This window comes from Eriocheir sinensis, unplaced genomic scaffold, assembly GCF_024679095.1.
Source record: "Eriocheir sinensis breed Jianghai 21 unplaced genomic scaffold, ASM2467909v1 Scaffold3, whole genome shotgun sequence".
NCBI classification, from domain to species: domain Eukaryota; kingdom Metazoa; phylum Arthropoda; class Malacostraca; order Decapoda; family Varunidae; genus Eriocheir; species Eriocheir sinensis.
This window is the reverse complement of record NW_026111609.1, coordinates 1,627,732-1,649,860: the sequence shown is the minus strand read 5'-3', so window position 1 is coordinate 1,649,860 and position 22,129 is coordinate 1,627,732. Positions and strand designations below refer to the sequence as shown.

At 42.5% G+C, this 22,129-nt stretch overlaps 1 long non-coding RNA gene across 2 annotated transcripts; it reads right to left on the bottom strand.

Moving 5' to 3' along the window:
• Positions 1–3,146: 3,146 nt before the first annotated feature.
• LOC126991532 (uncharacterized) lies at positions 3,147–12,829 on the bottom strand. 2 transcript variants are annotated; one of them, XR_007745630.1, is made up of 3 exons: positions 12,713–12,829; positions 7,449–7,541; positions 3,147–3,298 (listed from the first exon to the last, which is right to left on the bottom strand). It is a non-coding gene; the product is annotated as an uncharacterized LOC126991532 (long non-coding RNA). The 2 variants fall into 2 exon arrangements; XR_007745631.1 differs by lacking the exon at positions 3,147–3,298 and adding an exon at positions 3,346–3,420.
• Positions 12,830–22,129: the final 9,300 nt, after the last annotated feature.

Genomic DNA, 22,129 nt, shown 5'->3' with positions numbered 1-22,129 from the left:
AGGACAACCCTTAACATCGAAAAAAGACAACAAAGATTTTGAAAACTCACAAAATTTCTTCGCCTCAGGGCTGGAAACTCTGAGATGATGTCAGCCACTGACAAACGTTGATCGTTGATCCTTTTCCAACAGTAGACAAATGTTCTGTCCATTTTACAGCAATCACTGCAAGATCATGTGACCCTTGTCTCCATTCTGCATTCAGTGCATCTATGTTGGCGCGTGTAGTCACCTAATCATCGTCAGGTCCCTCAAATCAACCTGGAAAAAAATAACTTTATCAGAAAAACTTCAGTGATAGTTCTAAGACATATCGTCATCATCATCAGCAAGCACATATGCAGCCGGTGTCACAACTATGCAAACAATACTAAGAAGATAAAATTCTTAATCCACACCTTGAGCTTTTGCCTTTTCTTGCGTGGTTGAACTTCTTCCTTTTCTGACAATGCCGTACTTTTCCGACCTCCTGTTCCTGGACAGCCAAATTTTCTTTAAAATTTTCACAGTGTTGTGTGATGTTAGTGGCACTCGAATGTTTTTCATCTTGGTACGAAGGGACATCCTCCAACATTTCTGTTGAAAGACACATTACAAAAGTATTGCAAAATAACTACGGTATAATTAGTAGTTCCGCGCACGGGAGGCCTACCTATGAAGTAAAGCATCTCAAAAGAAAAACATCAAAACTTTATCTTATGGCTTGGTAAATTCACCTTGTACCTTCATGAATCATGAATAGTCTATTTATTAGTGAAACGTTCAGCAAAGTGTCAGATACTTTATCTTTATGGTTTAATTGATTTTAATGTTTAATATGTTTTCTATTTTGGTGATGGCATTTCTCCACAATATGGAGGCGGAACTAAATGAGAAAAAATAAAATAAACAAATGTGAAATATCCAACAAATTAAATATGTGGGAGTTAACATGTTAAGTTTTTAATGGGTGTGAAGTATGAAAATGACGATAAGCGGCTTTATGTATACAGTGCGATATGACATAATAAAAATAATATGCAGTTACCATGCCTTAAAACACCGCGCGGCTTAGTAACAGATAAATGTTTGTGGTTCTGGTTCACTCTTGCATAAGGGGTCTGGACAGTATAGGAGTGAGCTTGTAAAGAAAGAAGTGTACAGCGAGGCCCGGCCCTGGGAGACGGGGAGGTATGTAGTTAGAAAGTCCAGAAGAGCAGTTAGCATGAAAATAGCGATAGAAAATTGAGAGAGAGGCAACATCGCGGCGAGATTTGAGAGGTAGAAGACAGGTAATAAGAGGAGGGGATCTAATGAGACGGAAAGCCTTTGAATCCACTCTGTCCAAAAGAGCTGTGTGTGTTGAACCTCCCTACACATGGCCTGCATACGCCATACAAGGGCGGACAAGGCACCTGTATATTGAAAGCAGTTGATTGGGGGAGAAAAACGTCTGAAGACGATACAGAACGCCTAACCTCGAGGAAGCTGTCTTAGCAAGAGATGAGATATGAAAATTCCAGTTGAGTTTTGGGGTAAAGGATAGACCAAGGCTGTTTAGTATGGGTGAGGGAGACAGCTGTGTGTTACTGAAGAATAGGGAAAGTTGTGTGGAAGATTTTGTCAGTATGTAGATGAAGAAATTGAGTTTTTGAGGCATTGAAGAAAACTAAGTTCCTCATTCCCCAGTCGGAAATGATAGAAAGGTCTGAGGTTAAGCGTTCTGCAGCATCGTTCCTTGATAACTGCAGTTCCTGTTGATTTGGGTGTCTGTGGAATAGTGCAAATTAGTCATGCAAGATGCATGATTGTTACTTTTTTGGCGGTCAAACAGCCCATACATGACGACACGTTCACTGATGCAAGTGACAAAAAAAAATTAGTACGGCCACTCATTTATTTACGTTTAACCATTAAATTTAGAGTTATATGTGTTCTAATTAAATAATAAGAACATGGATTACACAGGCGAAATGCACATCAAATTAATAAAAACATGCATTCTTACTGGGTCTCCAATGTGTGGATATTCACTAAACAGGGCATCTAGTAGGTTGGTGTATCCCTGTTTTGAAGGTGTCCTGGATGGAGATAAGGGGGTACTTATAGTGTGAATGTACTATATATATCTCTTGTAAAGAATGCAGGTTATACACTATAATATTCAACTGAGCAACATCTAAAGGCCGATCTACACAATCAGTGGACACCTGTGGTGCTGGAGCACGCAACTCATCAGTTTCGAGGGATGGTGGTGAAGCATGGCAGAAACTCTCCGAGCGGTCAGGGATGGTGCTTCAGTTGTTCGCGTCTACACTATCATTTTCCAGGTACTCGCCGTTACCATACTCCAAAACCACAGGTGCACACTGATAGTGTAGACCGGCCTTTAGTCTCTCTCTCTCTCTCTCTCTCTCTCTCTCTCTCTCTCTCTCTCTCTCTCTCTCTCTCTCTCTCTCTCTATATATATATATATATATATATATATATGTGTGTGTGTGTGTGTGTGTGTGTGTGTGTGTGTGTGTGTGTGTGTGTGTATCTATCTATATTTATCTCTATCAATCTCTCTCTCTCTCTCTCTCTCTCTCTCTCTCTCTCTCTCTCTCTCTCTCTCTCTCTCTCTCTCTCTCTCTCTATATATATATATATATATATATATATAAACACACACACACACACACACACACACACACACACACACACACACACCCCTACATGTATGCTCTCATTAGTGATTGATGTGTGTGTTTTAGAAACAATTAAAATTGTGAAAAATGCACCGAAAAGTGTGTACTTACAGGATATTTCTCTTTGTAGGTCACATGTAAGGACCTCAATGATTCTTCTTCTGTTTGAAGTTCAGGCAGGTAATCTTGTGGACTTTTTCTTGTTTGTAAGAGGTCTTTACGCATGGCGGAAAAAGAGGCAGTCTGAAATGTCATAAATAACCAAAGGTAAGATTTAGAAGACTCCTCTGTTAATTAATATGGCAGCGGACTAAAAAAGTCTTCAAGAATCTAGCATTGATGGTGACATGAACACTTGGCAGATACAGAAATTACACCCTGACATGAACATCAGCAGCTCACTTGTAATTCTGCAAATCATTCCAAAAGGTCACCAGAGGTCTCGTCATTGATAACTGTGGAAGGTGGCTGAGACTTCCTCCTCATCAGACAGTAAAGTGTCTGTTAGAGATGATAACGATGGCTCTCCACATATACTGCTCACTGGAGTACTTGCTCTTGCTTCCACTGCGTCATGAGTTGGCTGTGACGTTCTTCCACCTTTAGGTTGGGTATCCAGCACTGAAAGACTAGTTGGGTCCTTCAAAGCAGCCTGCTCCCGAAAGAAGAAGTTGTTTTCCCACTGGAGGAATCAGCTTCCCTATCATCTTCTCGTTGATGTCTATAATGTCTTGCCCTTCCATTTCATTGTCTAGTTAGATATAAATCAAATAAGAGAAGGAGTCACATTCTGAGTTAATAAGACTGAACCAAACATATATATATATATATATATATATATATATATATATATATATATATATATATATATATATATATATATATATATATATATATATATATATATATATAACTTTTAATTAAATAAAGCAATTAAGAAGCTAAAAAGGACTCGTAGAAACTTTGCGCTTCATAATCTTAATTTGCAGCTTTAAGGTACTTGGTGACATAAAATGTTGAATAAGCATAAGTCACCTTGTCTTTTCTGTAAGTTCTGTGCATGTGACTGTCAAGTAAAGACTCAGGGAGTACAATAATCAACCTGCGTGAAGTTCAACTTCATATGCATGAGCAATTTCATTATATTTCTTGGGCAACAGTAATTTGAGACAAAATACCATTCCTTTTCCACTAGCACTATGTGTTTGACTTGTGCAAAACAAGGAGTTTCATCATTGCAGTCCAGTATATAGCAAGCACTTGAATTTGTGTTGTAACTTACGCCATCAACTTTCAAGCATTTTACAGTATTAATGTTGGACAGTGGTTTACCAATCTTATCTTGAAGAGCTAATTTTAAAGACTGTGGCAAGCTGTTTACATCAACGCTAATGACTGCAGATTGCGGTTCCTTCCCCTCATGCCACAAAAAATTGATGATGCAAGTGCGTGAGCTACTCTCATCTGATGCCGTTCAGTCAGTGTATGAGTGACATTCTTGAAATTCCTAGTATTTGCAATAAGCTTTTGAAATATTGGTGTAGCCTCAAACCTCATACACCACAAATTTCTCAGTGGTCCAAACTTCTCTATATGTGAGGGGAAGTGCATCATAAAATGATGTTTAGGTATTAAACTGCTGTGACCAAATGTGCTCTTGAATTTCAGGATATATGATTCAATAAGGCCTGCTAAATGAGGCAGATGATCTTTTTCAACAACTGGACTTAATATAAAATCCATACATTTCCTCTGTGCTATGTAAACATCCCATGCTGCAGAATTACCCACAGAGGAAAGATCAACAAGCTGGGGCAAAACTAGAAACAACTCTAATTTCTGTGAATCCTTACCCACAATCTTGCCATTTCCACTAAAAAAATTGTCATTAAAGAAATTAGGCTTATCACTCACAGGAACCCGTGTTTGAAGGAGGGATTCATTCAAACCCTTCACTGTAACAAGATTTTCCTTATAAAGTTCTTTGAGAACAAGTTGAACAGTTAGGGGAATTATTCCTTCAAGACAGTCATGCATTATATCTGAGGGAAATGATTCAGGAACTGTAAAATAGTTCAGTTGAGACAAAGCACACCTATGCTTAATGCCATATAAAGCTGCATCTGCTGCATTTTTATCAATGAACTTTATTTGATGAGCATAGGCAACACTATTCCTTTCTCTTAATTTAGATATGCATAATGTGTTCCTGAACTCAGAATATCTTATAGAACAAAACCTACAGAATGAGCCTGAATTAAAATTTGTCTGAAATCCAGCCACAGCATGGGACGACAAATTGTCTCCCAACACGAACTCTAGCACGGCTGTAAATTTAAGTTTCTTGAAGCCTGCATCATACTCAATGCCATTTTGTAGAGTTTGTAAGTCTGTTATTAAAGGTTGAAAAAGTTTTTGGTACGTAGGATCATATAATTTCAAGAATTTATGCCTAACCAGTAGGCATACAAATATGGTGTCCTCTTTATTTCTAAAAATTTTGGGCAGATTTCCAATTGCAAAATACACTGCTGTCAATTTATACTCCCCTCGCTTTGAACCAACTGGATTGCAAATCTCAAATTCATCAATATACATGTGAAGTTTGATGGGGTTTGATAAGCAGTCAACAGTATTACTGCACTCACCATCACAAGTGTCATATAACACATTAGGGTGATGATAGCTATGTTCATTTTGTTGTATTTGCTTTTGTACATATATTCTTGAGAGCACTGCTTTCAGCATCTCTATTACTGTTACATAATGATATATGGACGCTCTGTCATGAACAGATAAATAAAAAGCTTGTGGACTTACATAAGGAAAGTTTGCTGCAATATAGCTTCTCAGTTTGAACTTACTGTTGACTGCATTTATTTCTTCATCAAACAATGGTCCCTGAGTCTTCAAAGCTTTGTAAGTTTGGGAATTTTTGGGGTAACTTCATTTCTTCTAAAAACACTGATCTATTATTTTCTTGTATATATTATCTGAAAAGTTCAGAAAAATTCTAGCTCCGAAATGACGACCTTTGAACATTGTCCCGGGTAGCATGTGTCTTTCTTTTAAACGGAGTAAATACTTTGCAAAATGCATTGTAAACTCCTCTTTATCGCTCTCTTGATCTTCACCATTCAGTTGGATTATTTACTTCGATATGTTCACATTGTGTTTTCCCAGTATTGTTTATTTTCTCTGAGTGTGAAACTTCTGCTGCATAGTCAAGGAATTCTTTTGTTGCATGATTCTCTTTTATATATACGATATAAAGAAACATATCGAAATGTTTTCTTGCAGTCTGAATGACAGCTGATTTTAAATTTGAAATCATGCTCATGATATAAGATCAATCACAGTGTTTTGTATACTGGTGAAATTATAAGTTGGTACTTTTAATGGACAAGGAAGTGGATGGGCTTTGACTTTAGGCATTATGCTCCTCTACAGACCTGAAATAAGGAGAGTTAATAACAAGCATGACCACGACTTCCAAATATGAAAAAATCTTAGAAATGATAAAATTCCTGCGAATAAAAATAATTACTTTGGGTTTCTTGACACAATAGAGGTCTTGAGATTTGTATAATTGCTTTGATAGCTGTATTTTTACTTAGTGCATATCACATAAATTTTAGTGATGATGGGTAAGTTCCAGATTCCTTTACTACTATATAAGTTCCAACAACTTCAGCAGCAGTGATTTCTTCTAATATTTAGGAATGTTTTCTATTTATTTTTCTAAAATTCAAATATCAAGGCCTTACCTATAAAAACTTGAACATAGTTGTGTAGTCCATTCTTGTTAGCCAGTCACTAACTTCAGGTGCCCCAGGTCGACTCAATCCATTACTTCTGTAATACAGTCACATATGAATATTGTGTTTCTAAATCTAAAAAGCTTCAAGCAAGCTGTGTGTGTGTGTGTGTGTGTGTGTGTGTGCAATTCACCCATGGTCTTGATCACGGATGGACTTGCAGCTGCTTTACCCGATGAGACTTGGAGCTCGTTATTTCACCGAGTAACGTCACTGAGACCCACAGACTTCCACATCCCCTTGCTCAAGGAATATATCAACTATCAACCAGAAAAATGACCGTCACTTCCAAGGAGGCTAGAACTCGAGACCACGTGAATAGAGTTGCTTTCATCTGCTCCTCAATATCGAGTGTGTGTGTGTGTGTGTGTGTGTGTGTGTGTCATCTGTGTGTGTGTGTGTCGAGCAGATGTGTGTGTGTGTGTGTAATGTGTGTGTGTGTGTGTGCCTTTCCATGTTTCCATGTTTCCATCTTTCAGTTATTGTGTTTTCTCTCATGACAGCTGATTTTAAATTTGTTTTCATGCTCATGATATATCTGCAAGTGTTTTGTATACTGGCTGAAATTATAAGTTGGTACTTTACAAAATGGACAAGGAAGTGTATGGGCTTTGACTTTAGGCATTATGCTCCTCTACAGACCTGAAATAAGGAGAGTTAATAACAAGCATGACCACGACTTCCAAATATGAAAAAAATCTTAGAAATGATAAAATTCCCTGCGAATAAAAATAATTACTTTGGGTTTCTTGACACAATAGAGGTCTTGAGATTTGTATAATTGCTTTGATAGCTGTATTTTTACTTAGTGCATATCACATAAAATTTAGTGATGATGGGTAAGTTCCAGATTCCTTTACTACTATATTAAGTTCCAACAACTTCAGCAGCAGTGATTTCTTCTAATATTTAGGAATGTTTTCTATTTATTTTTTCTAAAATTCAAATATCAAGGCCTTACCTATAAAAACTTGAACATAGTTGTGTAGTCCTATTCTTGTTAGCCAGTCACTAACTTCAGCAGTGCCCCAGGTCGACACCGACACCATTACTTCTGTAATACAGTCACATATGAATATTGTGTTTCTAAATTCTAATAACAAGCTACAGCAAGCTGTGTGTGTGTGTGTGTGTGTGTGTGTGTGTGTGTGTGTGTGTGTGTGCAATTCACCCATGGTCTTGATCACGCGATGGACTTGCGGTCGCCAGCTGCTTTACCCTTACCGAGTGAGCTTGGAGCTCGTTATTTCCCATTTTCGGGTAACGCTGAGACCCACAGACAACACACCCCCTCCCCCTTGCTCAAGGAGGGAGAGTAATACTCCGGTATCAACCAGAAAAATGTGCTGATGTCCAAGGAGGCTAGAACTCGAGACCACGTGAATAAGAGTCAGGCGTTCTACCGACTGTGTGTATGTGTGTGTGTGTGTGTGTGTGTGTGTGTGTGTGTGTGTGTGTGTGTGTGTGTGTGTGTGTGTGTGTGTGTGTGTGTGTGTGTGTCCTTTCACGTGTAGCCCCCGTTTATCTAGCAGTGAGTAGGTACGAAATGTCAGTCAAGGAGTTGTGACCTTGCTTTCCCTGTGTGCTGTGTGTGAGTGGTCTCAGGCCTTCCCCCAAATCGGAAAGATGAACTGTGGTCTTTCTGTAGGGGAACGTCTGGCTGGTATGAACAGTAGACCATGAGGTGGATTACACACACACACACACACACACACACACACACACACACACACACACACACACACCAACCTGACCTTGAGCCACCTCCGCTTCGTAGTAAAAACAATTGACCTCCTGACCCCTCTCTCTCTCTCTCTCTCTCTCTCTCTCTCTCTCTCTCTCTCTCTCTCTCTCTCTCTCTCTCTCTCATACACACAGCATATAATAATGAACTGACCATAACACTATAATAGCAATAGACGAGTGTAGTGAAACAGAGCAGAGCAGAGACTAAATGATCACTGATAGTCCGGTCGAGGCTGTCATCAAAGTTGAGTTGCCCCTGACTGGTACTGAACGTGTAACGGACCTGCCTCATACTCTCTCTCTCTCTCTCTCTCTCTCTCTCTCTCTCTCTCTCTCTCTCTCTCTCTCTCTCTCTCTCTCTCTCTCTCTCTCTCTCTCTCTCAGCATACAATGATAATAATTCTCTCTTCTTTTTCTCCTTCCCCCCTCACAGCTCATATCCGGGATTTCAGCGCGCGCGGCAAACTTTAAAAACTCCACGGTCAATCACAAAACGAAACAATCATAACAGAGTATGTATCTGAATATCGAGAATAATTCCATTGTGCCTTACACACCAATATTCAGTCTAAAATAAAATGCAATTTATATTTCACTCACTAATTTTCATCGGAGGGTGGCGGCGATGGAAGTTGGTATTCTTCCTCCTCCTCTGATTGATAAAGTATAAGTGTTGACACACTTGAGAAAGAGTTCTCGGCAGCTGGTGGCGGTGAAGGAGGTGGTGGTGGTGGTGGTGAGGGTGAGGGTGACGGATGACGCGGCGCGGGAGATGGAGGAGGGGCTGAATGTGAAGGAGAAGGTGGTGGTGACGGATGAAGGGGCGCGGGAGATGGAGGAGGGGCTGAATGTGAAGGAGAAGGTGGTGGTGAGGGTGATGGTGACGGATGAAGGGGCGCGGGAGATGGAGGAGGGGCTGAATGTGAAGGAAAAGGTGGTGGTGAGGGTGAGGGTGATGGTGACGGATGAAGGGGCGCAGGAGATGTAGGAGGGCTGAATGTGAAGGAGAAGGTGGTGGTGAGGGTGAGGGTGATGGTGACGGATGAAGGGCGCAGGAGATGGAGGAGGGCTGAATGTGAAGGAGAAGGTGAGGGTGATGGTGACGGATGAAGGCGTGGGAGATGGAGGAGGGGCTGAATGTGAAGGAGAAGGTGGTGGTGGTGGTGGTGAGAGTGAGTGGTAAGCAACGATGGGTGATTGTGGGGAGTGAAGGAGGCTGAGAAACAAAATTAGCAGATAGGGGTGAAGATGAGCGGTGGTGTGTGTGGCGGGATGGTGTGTGGTGTGGATGTGGAGAGGTGGTGGTGAAGAAGTTTTGTGGGGTGAAGAGGGTGCAGAGCAGGATGTATGGGTGATGGATCACACATCTCTCACCAAGTGTTGCCACGTGACTGACTCGAGTCGGACCAGGGTGCCAACTCTTGTACGACAGGCATTACAAGTTCGACTGTTATTACCAGATTCGTCATTTCATTACCAAACATTTTAATTATATTGCTGATGCTCGTCAATGTAACATTTTATACACACTCTTGTAGAGTCATACGTGCCTTTCCATTTAGACATGTCATGTCTGTGTTAATATTCAAAAAACCTAAATCACAAGCACCACACGATGGCAGGATGAATGAAGACTGGCTCGTTGTTAGGCGTGTTGTCCGTGGTATGAGAGCTAAAATCCCTGGAACTGGAGCATCATATAGCGCCTCTCTCTCTCTCTCTCTCTCTCTCTCTCTCTCTCTCTCTCTCTCTCTCTCTCTCTCTCTCTCTCTCTCTCTATATATATATATATATATATATATATATATATATATATATATATATATATATATATATATATATATATATATATATATATATATATATATATATATATATATATATATATATATATATATATATATATATTATTATATTACATATTCATATTACCAATTTTTACACTCCATTACCAGTGCCAAATCATTACCAATTTCATTACCAAACCAGATTGTGATCTGGTAATGTGTGAGTGACTCGGACACAATAGAAAAAGAGATTACGCGCGAGACATCGTTTTCTATAAATAAAATTGCCTGTTGTGCTATTGTTGTGTCCTTCATTTATCATTCTTTTCGTAATTCAGAGAGAGAGAGAGAGAGAGAGAGAGAGACGTAACAGTGGTAGTTACTCATTTATTTACTTTTTTTCCATTTAGTATACACTCGCACACGCGCACGCACACCCTCACACACACGCACGCACACCCACGCACGCACACACACACACACACACACACACACACACACACACACACACACACACACACACACACACACACACACACACACACACGGCCCGGTGGTGTAATTGGTAGCGCGCCTGATTCACAACCAGGTGAAGATAATTTGGATTTATCTTCTTTCACGTGCAGCCCCTGTTCACCTAGCAGTGAGTAGGTACGCGACGTCAGACAAGGAGTTGTGACCTCGTTGTCGCGGTGTGTTGTGTGTGAGTGGTCTCAGCCCTCCCCCAAAATCGGTACAATGAGACCCTGGCTCGCTTCCGTAGGGGAATGGCTGGCTGTCTCGAGAGAGACCTGCAGCAGACCAAAAGGTGAATTACACACACACACACACACACACACACACACACACACACACACACACACAATACGCCTGCCTCGTATCTCTACGGTGACTGTAGAGTTGACTTAGAGAGAGAGAGAGAGAGAGAGAGAGAGAGAGAGAGAGAGAGAGAGAGAAATTAGTTGACCATAAACTGGCTTGACACGTTTTCTGCGTTTTTTCATCTACATCTATCAGGGACAGACTACGAGAAAATAAAATAAAAGCATTACTTACAGATGTGACTTTATCTCATATCAAATTATGAACAAAAGTAGTGGTCTTAGCTCAGTGGAGCAGAAACAGATGAGAGGTGCAGAGAGGGGCGGGGCGGGGCGGGGCAACATGATAAGGTGATCAAGCGTGCCGGCAACTCGGTGGGCGAGAGGTTTCTACACTCGCAAGTAACATATTTTCCCTCACTTTATTTGTGTTATTTCATGGTAGAAACAAAGGGTATTTGACTACCAGTGGTAGTAACTGTCCGCTAAGATCCAATATGAGTGCATGAAATTACTTCATACTCTGACATAAGAATAATATTGGGAGGTACATAAAACACCGTAGCATATCCGAGCAACATTTTGAAAGTCTCGTGCCATATCCGGGAAGAAATGAAACACACACTGACTCAAGCGACCATGACGCAGTATGCGCGTCACTCGGATATGCTACGAGAGACCAAATGACGCGTATACTGCGTCACCGTGCTGAAGAGGATAATTATTAACCTGTCCCTTCCCATAGGGTTGCCACCTCCACCTCCTAAAAATACAGAACGCATTATCTGAGGTTGGAACAGTGATGGCGGGTAGAAAGTCAATCATATTGACAAGGCTTGAAGATAAGCTCTTCCATAAGAACCCTGTATTAGGAGGAATTCAAGGATATCTTGACTAAATGTGAGGATATATTGGAAAATACGTTCATGAGTCAAGTTATCAGTAATATATTTTTGAAACTACATGTTTGTATAAATTCTAAAGAATGAGACACTGAAAAATATATTTCCCTTAATTAAAGAAAAAAAGAAAACTCATTTGGAGAAAACAGTAACTACCTGGAATATGAATGGATCATAAATATAGCCATTACTTATGCTGTTGGTGATGGACCGTGGAGGCGGTGCGAGATATTACGTGTACTGTTCCCGTAACGCACGGGCCGCGGGTGGCGCGACAAACCCCTAACAAACTCATATATTTTTGTGAACTGGTTATGTATTTGTTTTAATATTTGGTCACGATGACTTATTAATTTATTTAATTTGCTTGACTATTCATACAGGCAAATACGGAACAAATGGCGTTCCGTATTGGTTCAATAAGGAACGCAGCATTTCACGCTTCAATACGGAACGGTTCCGTATTTTAAGGGACAGGTGGCAACACTACTGAAGTTCCCTACCCCTTTCCCCCGGACCTTTCTCCAAGTGGGCTGGCCACCACCAAAAGTTTTGAGCCGAAAAAAAGACCCAGTACGCTCATGGTGCTGCAGTGGGACATAATAGTACTGCTAGCAGTTTAAAGAAGTACTCTTACCTGAGCAGAGACTGCCCCGTAGAGGTAGGCTAGAGGACGCCTCCATGAGAGTCGTACTGGTACTAAACCCGTAACGGACCAGCCAGGCTGACACACACACTCTCTCTCTCTCTCTCTCTCTCTCTCTCTCTCTCTCTCTCTCTCTCTCTCTCTCTCAAACACACAACATATAATAATGATAACTCCCTTTTTCCTTTCCCCCTCACAGCTCAACACTTGAATTCCTCCTGACTTCTGTATACTGCACAAATTAACCTGTCCTTTCTCTAACTCCTTTACCCAGGGACCTTCCTCTTACGTTTATGTAGACAAGCACAAGCAGTTATCCTTACCTGGTATAGTTGATATTGATGAAATCCTGTGTCAGTAGGCTTGTAAAACGAAAATAATGATGAGGCACTCCACAACACTCCGACACTAGCACTGATGGGTGGTGGCACTGGCTTCCCACGCTTCTAGCTCTGCGACCGGGGCGATGGACTGTTCAAGCGACCTTTGGCAATTATGCATGCAGCTCCTGCCAAGTACTGCAGCGCATGATAATGTCTCTTCTCAAATATATCGATATCTCGAAAACAATACGTTTTTATCGTGTCTTTTGTCACAGTATATACTCAGTGTACAAATGCTGAGATTTAATAAAGAGTAACCTTGAAATTCATAGCCTAAAATAAAAAAGCCTCCACACATATTTATTGCTATGTCTCATAGAGGGTCTATTATTGATTTTAAATACCCTTCCTCGTGGTTAAGAAGGGTATTGTTGAAGTTAGGGGTATTTCACTGAAAATTATACCATACACAACTAGTTATACCCTTTCAATACCCTCCAATTTTTACAGTGTACCTCCATTGAGAAGGCGACTTTAAGCGCATTAGACAACAAAAGAGTGCATCTGCTCTCTGATGACAGCATGCCGGGTAATCCTTCTCGTGTTTTTACGAGAGCTTATGGCCACCCTGATTTACCTGAGAATCTGCGTCAAATGCGGAGGACATCTCAAACTGCTTCTACTAGCCGCGCCACTACTGCCACTACTGCTAGTACTACTCATAATGTTGTCGGGGATACTTTAAGTGAAAGTGGTGATGAGGGTGTGTATAGTCACGGAACTAGACCAGTGGCGTGTAATCTATGGAGAAAAGATATAGGAAATACAACGTAGAGAACGTTAATCGATCAAACAAAAGAAAGAGGAGAAACCAATGTCTCCCCATCGCGCCAGCTACCAGCAGCGTCAACATCATCTCCACGGTTGCCTTTATCCTCACCCTCCCCACCCCCGAGAATGGCATGGAGATTCCCTCCCCCACCGGGCTGGGTTTAAGACCAAGGAGCTCACGCAGTGGCTGTAACAGTGACAGAGCTCGCGCTAAAAGCAATCATTGATATAAAGGTCGAATATATAGGTATATGACAGCTCACAATAAACTCGAGTATATTTCCATCTTGCAGAAGGTACTCGAGAGCTATAACCGCACGCCTCACGCACGTCTAGGAAAAAACCCAGCCGAAGTACATGCCATGAAGGACCCGCGAGGAATCATTCGTCAGTTTAAGAAAATGAATAATTATAAAAACAGAGAAAAGCGTCAAGGTAAAGCCAGTCGTGTGCTGAACATCGGGGACTACGTTCGACTCGTGGGCGCGGATAAAGCTTCTAAATTTAACCGAGGCTTTCATATCCAAAACACAGAAGAAATATTTAAAATTGCAAGCGTGGATTATCGACAATCCCCATTGGGTTATACCTTGCAGGATTTATCCAATCAACCCATCCAAGGCTTGTTTTACAAAGAGGAGCTTATCAAAGTTCAGCTACCGGACGTTTTCCCCATCATCATAAAAAATCGAGAGTGGTGAACGGTCGCAAACATTTTTTTTGTATCTTGGTTGGGTTATGATCCTAGTCAAGACTGTTGGATAGACGCTCAAGATATTTCCTAATGACCTCGAATTCACCAACAAGAAGAAAAAAAAAAGCACCTCCCCTCGCCTTTGTTCACAAGGATCTTGTTTTGTTGTTGGCTAAACTCTCCCCCGACAAGCGGAAAAAAAGTATTTGCAGTGTTGAACAAGAAACATATAGATTGCTTGTCAGAAGTGTTTCTAAATTTCCTAAAAACTAATCTTACGCGAAATACAAAGATTGTGAAATCCCTGAACAAATATAAAAAAACACATAAGGAAACTCGCCAACAAGGGGGTAAGTACACTAAAAAAAAAAAAACTACTGAGAACACAGCGGGGCGGCGCTATACTCTCTGTGCTGTTACCTCTGGCAGCTAGTGTCATAACTGGTCTTTTAACAAAATGAAGGAATATTGTCTCATCCCGAAATCAACAGCAGAACAATTTTTACTCAAGTCTTCTACGGGGAGCCGTAACATAAAACGAAACAGAAAGACGGACGAGGAAAAAAAGAAAAGAGAGTGCGGAAACCGTTGTCGGGTTCGACGGTCAAGGCGTCAACTGCATTAAAAAATATAAAGAGACGCGCGCTGCAAGATGTATTAACCCCAAACAACCACCCGCCATCTATAGCGGCCATAGGTCCTCGCACGACGTTCCCCACCAATACTATCGATTCGAAACCTGCCATAGATAACAAGATTGATGTTAGAATGAAAGCAGCTCAAAGGGATTATGCCAAAGCTTTCTTAGCTCTCATGAAACATACTCCAGGAATTACATGGGATACAAACGGAAATCTTTTGAGCTCCATTAATAATTTTAACGTCATTGATATATTGCAAACCTTAAGTGACGTCAACAGCAAATTAGGCTTCAAAGCTGATGATATACCATTTATTAAAATGCTTTTCCACAACACAAACTTAGATCCCTCATTTATACGCAATAATAAGGCAAGGAAGCAACTGTTTGGAGGAGGAGGTGGGGGAAGAAGGAGAAGTGCCCCAATTCGGGCAAAGCCACGCCCCACGCCTTCTTTCTCCGCCCCCCGCGCGGATGCCGGGTATGACGTGGGAGAATTATCGCGTATAAAAAGGATTTTGTTTTGGGGTGGGATATAGACACTTGTGTGACCTCGCGGGACAGGGAGACTCTAAGCGTGAGTAACAGCGAGATTTAATATATATTTTTTCTATAAACATGTCAGACTATCCCATCATTCCTGTGAAGGGGCGAATGACCGATCGACAGTTCATTGACGACAGTGTGTGTTTAGTAGCCACCATCAACGCCAGCAGTTTTAAACTTAGCGGTATAGCCAAGGACTTGGCTGAAGTGTATGGCTATGCTAATCTCTTTGAAAATCGGAAACAACTTTATAATTTGAACAGAGTCGTTTGGAGTGACAGACCGAATGTGAGGTCGCTCGTAGTGAAGGAACCACCTACGGAATCAAATTATCCCATTGTGGTGGGTATGGTGACTCAATTTTGTCAGGGTGAATCTGTAGAATATAATGACGTGTCAAGATATTTTATTGAAACCAGCAGAGATATGCATTATGTGAACGGTTTCATGTCGGACACCAAGCAAAGCAGACGCGATAATTTTAAATGTTGCCTCAATGAGCTAGGTGATTATGTAAAGCAGAAAAAAAAACATTCGAAAAGTCATTTTTCCTACCGGCGTAGGACGAAGGGGAAAGATGGATCATGAATGGAACGTGGCCTACTTGAAGGAGCTAAGATCTTTTGCCCACCAACTAGATTTGAATAACGTTAAGGTAATGCTCTTGGGGCAGGAAGAGGGGACGAAGAATCTCCCCGCGATAGCCTCAACTGCCGGGGATGGGCGACAGACACAAACCACTGTGTAGCTATAAAAATGACGTTTTATATATTTTTTTTAACTAGTGGTCATGCAGTCATCGTTGCGAACAGTGTTTCTTCCGCCTACGGAGGGTGAATTTTCAAGTCTTTTGAGTAGCTTTCCACATCAGGTGGGGGGTGGTTTTGGCAATATTCGAACTGTGCATTTCGCCCATCCTGCAAGACTACATCAAAGAGGTGGCGGTATTTTTAGTACGCTCGCAAACCTAGCCAAGAGTGTAATGCCCTTTCTATTCAGAACCGGAAGACATACGAGGCACAGTGCCTCTTGAACACAGTGGAAACTTACGCATAAGCCTTCAGCTTAAAAAAGGCTTGGATGAAAATTTAGTAATTATCTGTTTTGGGGATACAAAGGGAGTGTTGTCAATCAACTCGGAGAGGCACGTGTCTTGCGACACTAGAGCATAATGAATAATCAACAAATTATGAAAGCTCTACAAGGAAGACTTTATCACAATAATATATATTTCTTAGGCTGTCTTCCCGCTGACGATGTAGCGAAATTAAATCTAAGGAGTGAGTCAGACAAGCCCATTGTCTTTATTGCTAACGTGTTAGGCGCACCGCAAGCTTCGAAAATGGGTCACTGGGTGGTGTTCTATGTTAGTGATAAGTGTATATATTTCTTCGACACATACGCCCTGACCCCATCATTATATTCTAAGTACTTTCGAAGTTTCTTAAAAAAGCATAAAGATTATCCTGTTTTTAAACTTGCCACAAGATTACAGTCGGACAAAACTCTGGTGTGTGGCGTGTATTGCATTCAATTCGTATACTTATGTAATAAAATAGGCTTAGAGAGGACTAGTCAGTTTTTGAAAGATAATTATGATTTAGGAAATTTTTTGAAGAATGACAGAAAGGTGTTAACATATGCTTATATAATGTTTAAAATGCCCCCATGTATAAAAACATTTTGTCAATCTAGTCAAGGACTGACTTACAAGCATTGTATTTCTAAGATATGTGGCTAACTTATTAAATGCTACAATGTGCGTGTGTGTAAAAAATGTAGAGAAGTAGCATGTAGCTTATTCATTTATGGCGTGTGTGTGCATTTATATGTAGTTATTAAGAACAAGGATTCTTTTTTTTTTTTTTTTTTTCGTGCGACGTGACCGGATGGGCGTGAGTTTGTTCACGCTTTCCTATGTGTAAAAAAATGTAGAGAAGTAGCATGTAGCTTATTCATTTATGGCGTGTGTGTGTAGTTATATGTAGTTATTAAGAACAGGATTATGTTTTTTTTTTCGTGCGACGTGACCGGGTGGGTGTGAGTTTGTTCACGCTTTCCTATTGTTCGGAAGAAGAATGCCTTGTGGTTTTGGGCATGTGCGCGCGTGTTTGCATACATGTGTGTGCGTGTCCCCTATAACCTGGGGTAGCCTCGGAAGAAGAAAAGGCTTGTGGTAGTGTGCGCCTGTTTTTTTTTTTTTCGTGCGACGTGACCGGGTGGGTGTGAGTTTGTTCACGCTTTCCTATGTGTAAAAAATCTAGAGAAGTAGTATATAGCTTATTCATTTATGGTGTGTGCGTGTGTGTAGTTATATGTAGTTATTAAGAACAGGATTCTGTTTTTTTTTTCGTGCGACGTGACCGGGTGGGTGTGAGTTTGTTCACGCCTTCCTATTGTTCGGAAGAATGGCTTGTGGTTTTGGGCATGTGCGCGCGTGTTTGCATACATGTGTGGGCGTGTCCCCTATAACCTGGGGTAGCCTCGGAAGAAGAAAAGGCTTGTGGTAGTGTGCGCATATGCCCCAAATAACCCCGGGTAGCTTAGTCAGTCCCCTAACGTTGCGAGAGGAGCATCATGGAGGAAGTCTTCGCCGTCATGAACTTACAACAACAACAACAGCCCCACGCTGCCGCTGCAACTCTTCATGCTGACGATGTTGACGATCAGATAATGGGCCAAGCCGCATTAGAAGTTGAAGCCATGGATAACACATCCCAAGCTGAAGCCGTGGATAACACATCACATCCCAGAAACGGAGGTGAGATATCCGCCTCTTGTATTTTTTTTTCTGCGCGCACAAGAGCTGGTGTGTGTGTGTGTGTGTGTGTGTGTGTGTGTGTGTGTGTGTGTGTGTGTTTATATATATATATATATATATATATATATATATATATATATATATATATATATATATATATATATATATATATATATATATATATATATATTTCTTGTCATTTCAGCGGATGTTGGTGGTGGTGAGGCGGGGGATGTTCCAGAAACTCCCAAGTCTACCGGTGAACACATCACGGGCGAGTCATTGGGCAACAACAACCGCGGCGCGTTGGGAGGTGTCGGTAAAATGGGGCGGCGCGTGCTGAGAGAGGGGCTTCTGCGACTTCTGAAGGATGTGATACCTCCATTACCAGTGTCTCGTCTGAAGAACGACCCACCGGCCAGCGTAACGCATAGTAAGTATTTTTTTATTCTTACAAAAGAGAGAGAGAGAGAGAGAGAGAGAGAGAGAGAGATTTTTTTGTCTAATAATGTTTCTCTATCTTTTCATAAGTCCACGGCAACAACAACAGACACGCTTCGGTGATGGTGTGTCTTGACTCTCCGTCGGGCGCTGAATCGCGAGAGCGGCGGCGAAGTCGTCTGCAGCAAAAAGATCATGAAATGCGTCAATCACGACTGGAAAAAAAAATGCAGCATATGGCGGAAGTGTTGCGGCAGCTCCAGCAGCAGGGGCGTAGCGAGCAGCAGGAGACGCACCAGAGACGACAAGATCGCGACCGGGGACAAGAACGGCGGCGAAGAATGACAATGAATAATTTGCCGAAGCAGCAAGAACACCGGGACCCAAGACTGTCTCAGAAGAGCCTCCATAAAGTTGGGAGAAAAACTTCCAGGTGGCCAAACGTGAGGCGGGTCTCTTCTCCTCAGCAGCGGCGTACGGTCAGGGAAAACCAATGAAAAAAATCTCTCTGTGACCAAGAAACTCGTCTTTGAAGACCCACCAGCGCGGCGTGCAGCAGCTGCCGCTGAAGAAAATCTCGCGCCACAACCGGGCCCTTCCAATGCGGCTTGTGCGGACGAAACAAATGAAAGCTTCTCAAGCACTGACCTTCCTTCAGCTTTCAATTCTTTGAATTTTTCTCATAGCATGGACGTGAATAATATTATAAATGTTATTGATGAGACTCCTATATTTAGTGCTTAACAATCATTTTTTTTATATATGTACTCGCTCTGTGTGTATTATTTTTTATATATATGTACTTGTGTTGTGTATTTTTTTTCTTCATTTGTATATGTACTCGTGTTGTCATCCTTTTATGGGCTGTCTTTGGGCATGTACGACATAGGTCTGTAATATGTCTCTTTCAATTAGGATTTATTTTGGGGGAGGGAAAAAAAAAAGGGTAGGATGGGTGGGTTTCCATTGTATTTCTTTGAGCCTGTACGGTGTGAGTTTGTAATATGTCTTTTTTTTTTATGGCGATTGTGTGTTTTTTGTTTTTAGGCTTAGCATGTATTTAGTCTGGATTAAGAAAGAACAAATTAGCCTGGATTAAGAAAGAACAAATAAAATAGACTAGATTAAGGTAATATAATAACTTGTCATACCATTTTTTTCCACTATATTTCAATAAAAATGTATAAAATCTACTTTTCCCGTTCCTACCCCTCACTGAAAAGACAATCGATATAACTCCAGTCAATATGAAAATCAACAGTAACACACACACAAGCACACACACACGCACACACACACGCATATGCTGGCAAACTGAAAAAAATCAATAGCGGGTAGAGGGAGAGGGAGGGGTAATGGTACCCTCAGACTGACCATCAAGTCACCGCTCGCGAGGGGTGGGGAATAGAGGGGGACACGCACACACATGCTGGCAAACTGGAAAAAAAATCAATAGCGGGAGGGGAAGAGGGAGAGGGAGGGGGAAAGGTAGCCACAGGCCTCCGCCCAACAAGTCACCGCTCGCGCTAACCGATCCCCGGCAGGAGGGTGACGCCCCGGCACGGTGCGAAAGGACCGATCCCCCGGCAGGAGGGTGACGCCCCGGCACGGTGCGAAAGGACGCCCCTAGCCGATCCCCCGGCACTGGGGCGAAAGGACGCCCCGGCACGGCGCGAAAGGACGCCCCTAACCGATCCCCCGGCAGGAGGGCGACGCCCCGGCACGGCGCGAAAGGACGCCCCTAACCGATCCCCGGCACTGGGGCGAAAGGACGCCCCTAACCGATCCCCCGAACAAGGCACCGCTCGCGCTAACCGATCCCCGGCAGGAGGGCGACGCCCCGGCGCGGCGCGAAAGGACGCCCCTAACCAATCCCCGGCAGGAGGGTGACGCTCAGGCCTCCGGGGAGACACGATGGCGTGGAAGGTGGTGGGGTTTGGGGTGGGGTGGGGTGGGGGTGAGGGGGGGGGGGGGGATGGTCACTTTGGGTAGGTTTATGACCACTCCCCGGTTGGGTAGTGGGGAGGTCCCCTCGGCGGCTGGCTGCCCGCGCGGCTGGCTGGCCGCCCTGCTGACTGCCCCGGCCGGGAAATTCGACGTATAAAATTTTTCGACGTCATTTTTTTTGCTGCGAATTCTTGATTATGCTTGCGAATTATTTTGGTCCCGTCACTGTCACCATTACCTACTACTCTTTTAGTTTGTTATCTAGCTAGTTTTGTGTTTGTCTGTTATCTAGCCCTTTTGCTTGTTTTGGCTGGCAGGCAGGCAGGGAGGCAGGCAGGCTTACCTATTTATATGCCTGCACACCTACTTTCATAGAAACGTATTTGCAGCTTTTTAGTCATCCACCTGTCTACTGTTGGGCATCTAGGCGCTTGCCCAGGGTTCCGACGGGCTACTCGATGGCGGGGCTGGTTCAGCGTATCTGAAAAGCGGGTCCAGTAAGAGAGGGCGCAACGTTATGATGAGGACGACAACGAGAAACAAGAAGAAGAAGAAGAAGAAGAACAAGAACAAGAAGAAGAAGAAAAAGAAGAAGAAGAAGGAGGAGGAGGAGGAGGAGGAGGGAGAGGGAGATTCCCACTTCCTCAGCCTGGCCCTTCAAGTTCGCTCTGAGCCTGTCCCTCCCCCTCTAACCCTACCCTTGCTTTCCTATACACTCCTGCACATTCCAAGAGACAATAGAAGGAATGGGTCAAGAAGGGGAGGCTTCTTTTTCTCTCTGTCTATATATTTGCCGTCTTTCTCATTATTGCTTTCTTTTTTAAACTTTCTATGTCATCCTTCCTCTCTTTCTTTTCCTCTTCCCGTCAAGACGTCTCTTTGTTTTGTCTATATATTTTCCAATATAGTTCTCTCTCTCTCTCTCTCTCTCTCTCTCTCTCTCTCTCTCTCTCTCTCTCTCTCTCTCTCTCTCTCTCTCTCTCTCTCTTTTCATAGATATCCTGTTACTGATTTTACAAAGAATTGACAGGAACAGGGGAAATTATGGCAAAATGATGTTTCTGTAAGAACTGAAACAAACAAATTGGAGCTTACTAGTGTCAAATGAGGTGGATGGGGAGCAGTGGGCGGAGGTGTGAACCATCATTAGGCAGGAGGGAGGGAAAAGATGGGGGGGAGGAAACATACTGGAGCTTACTAGTGTCAAATGAGGTGGGTGGGGAGCAGTGGGCGGAGGTGTGAACCATCATTAGGCAGGAGGAAGGGAAAAGATGGGAGGGAGGAGACAAACTGGAGCTTACTAGTGTCAAATGAGGTGGATGGGGAGCAGTGGGTGGAGGTGCGAACCATCATCATTAGGCAGGAGGGAGGGAGGAAACAGAAAGAAAGAAAGAGAGAAAGAAAGGAAATATAACTGAAGTAAAAAGTGTGCTACTATTCTCTTAGTGAATAAGAATGTGGACCTCAAAGAGGTCCGGGGTGGGGGGGTTAGGTCGGGCTCGCTCAGGCAGCGGTATTAACCACCGAAGCCGTACAGGGTGCGGCCCTGGCGTTTGA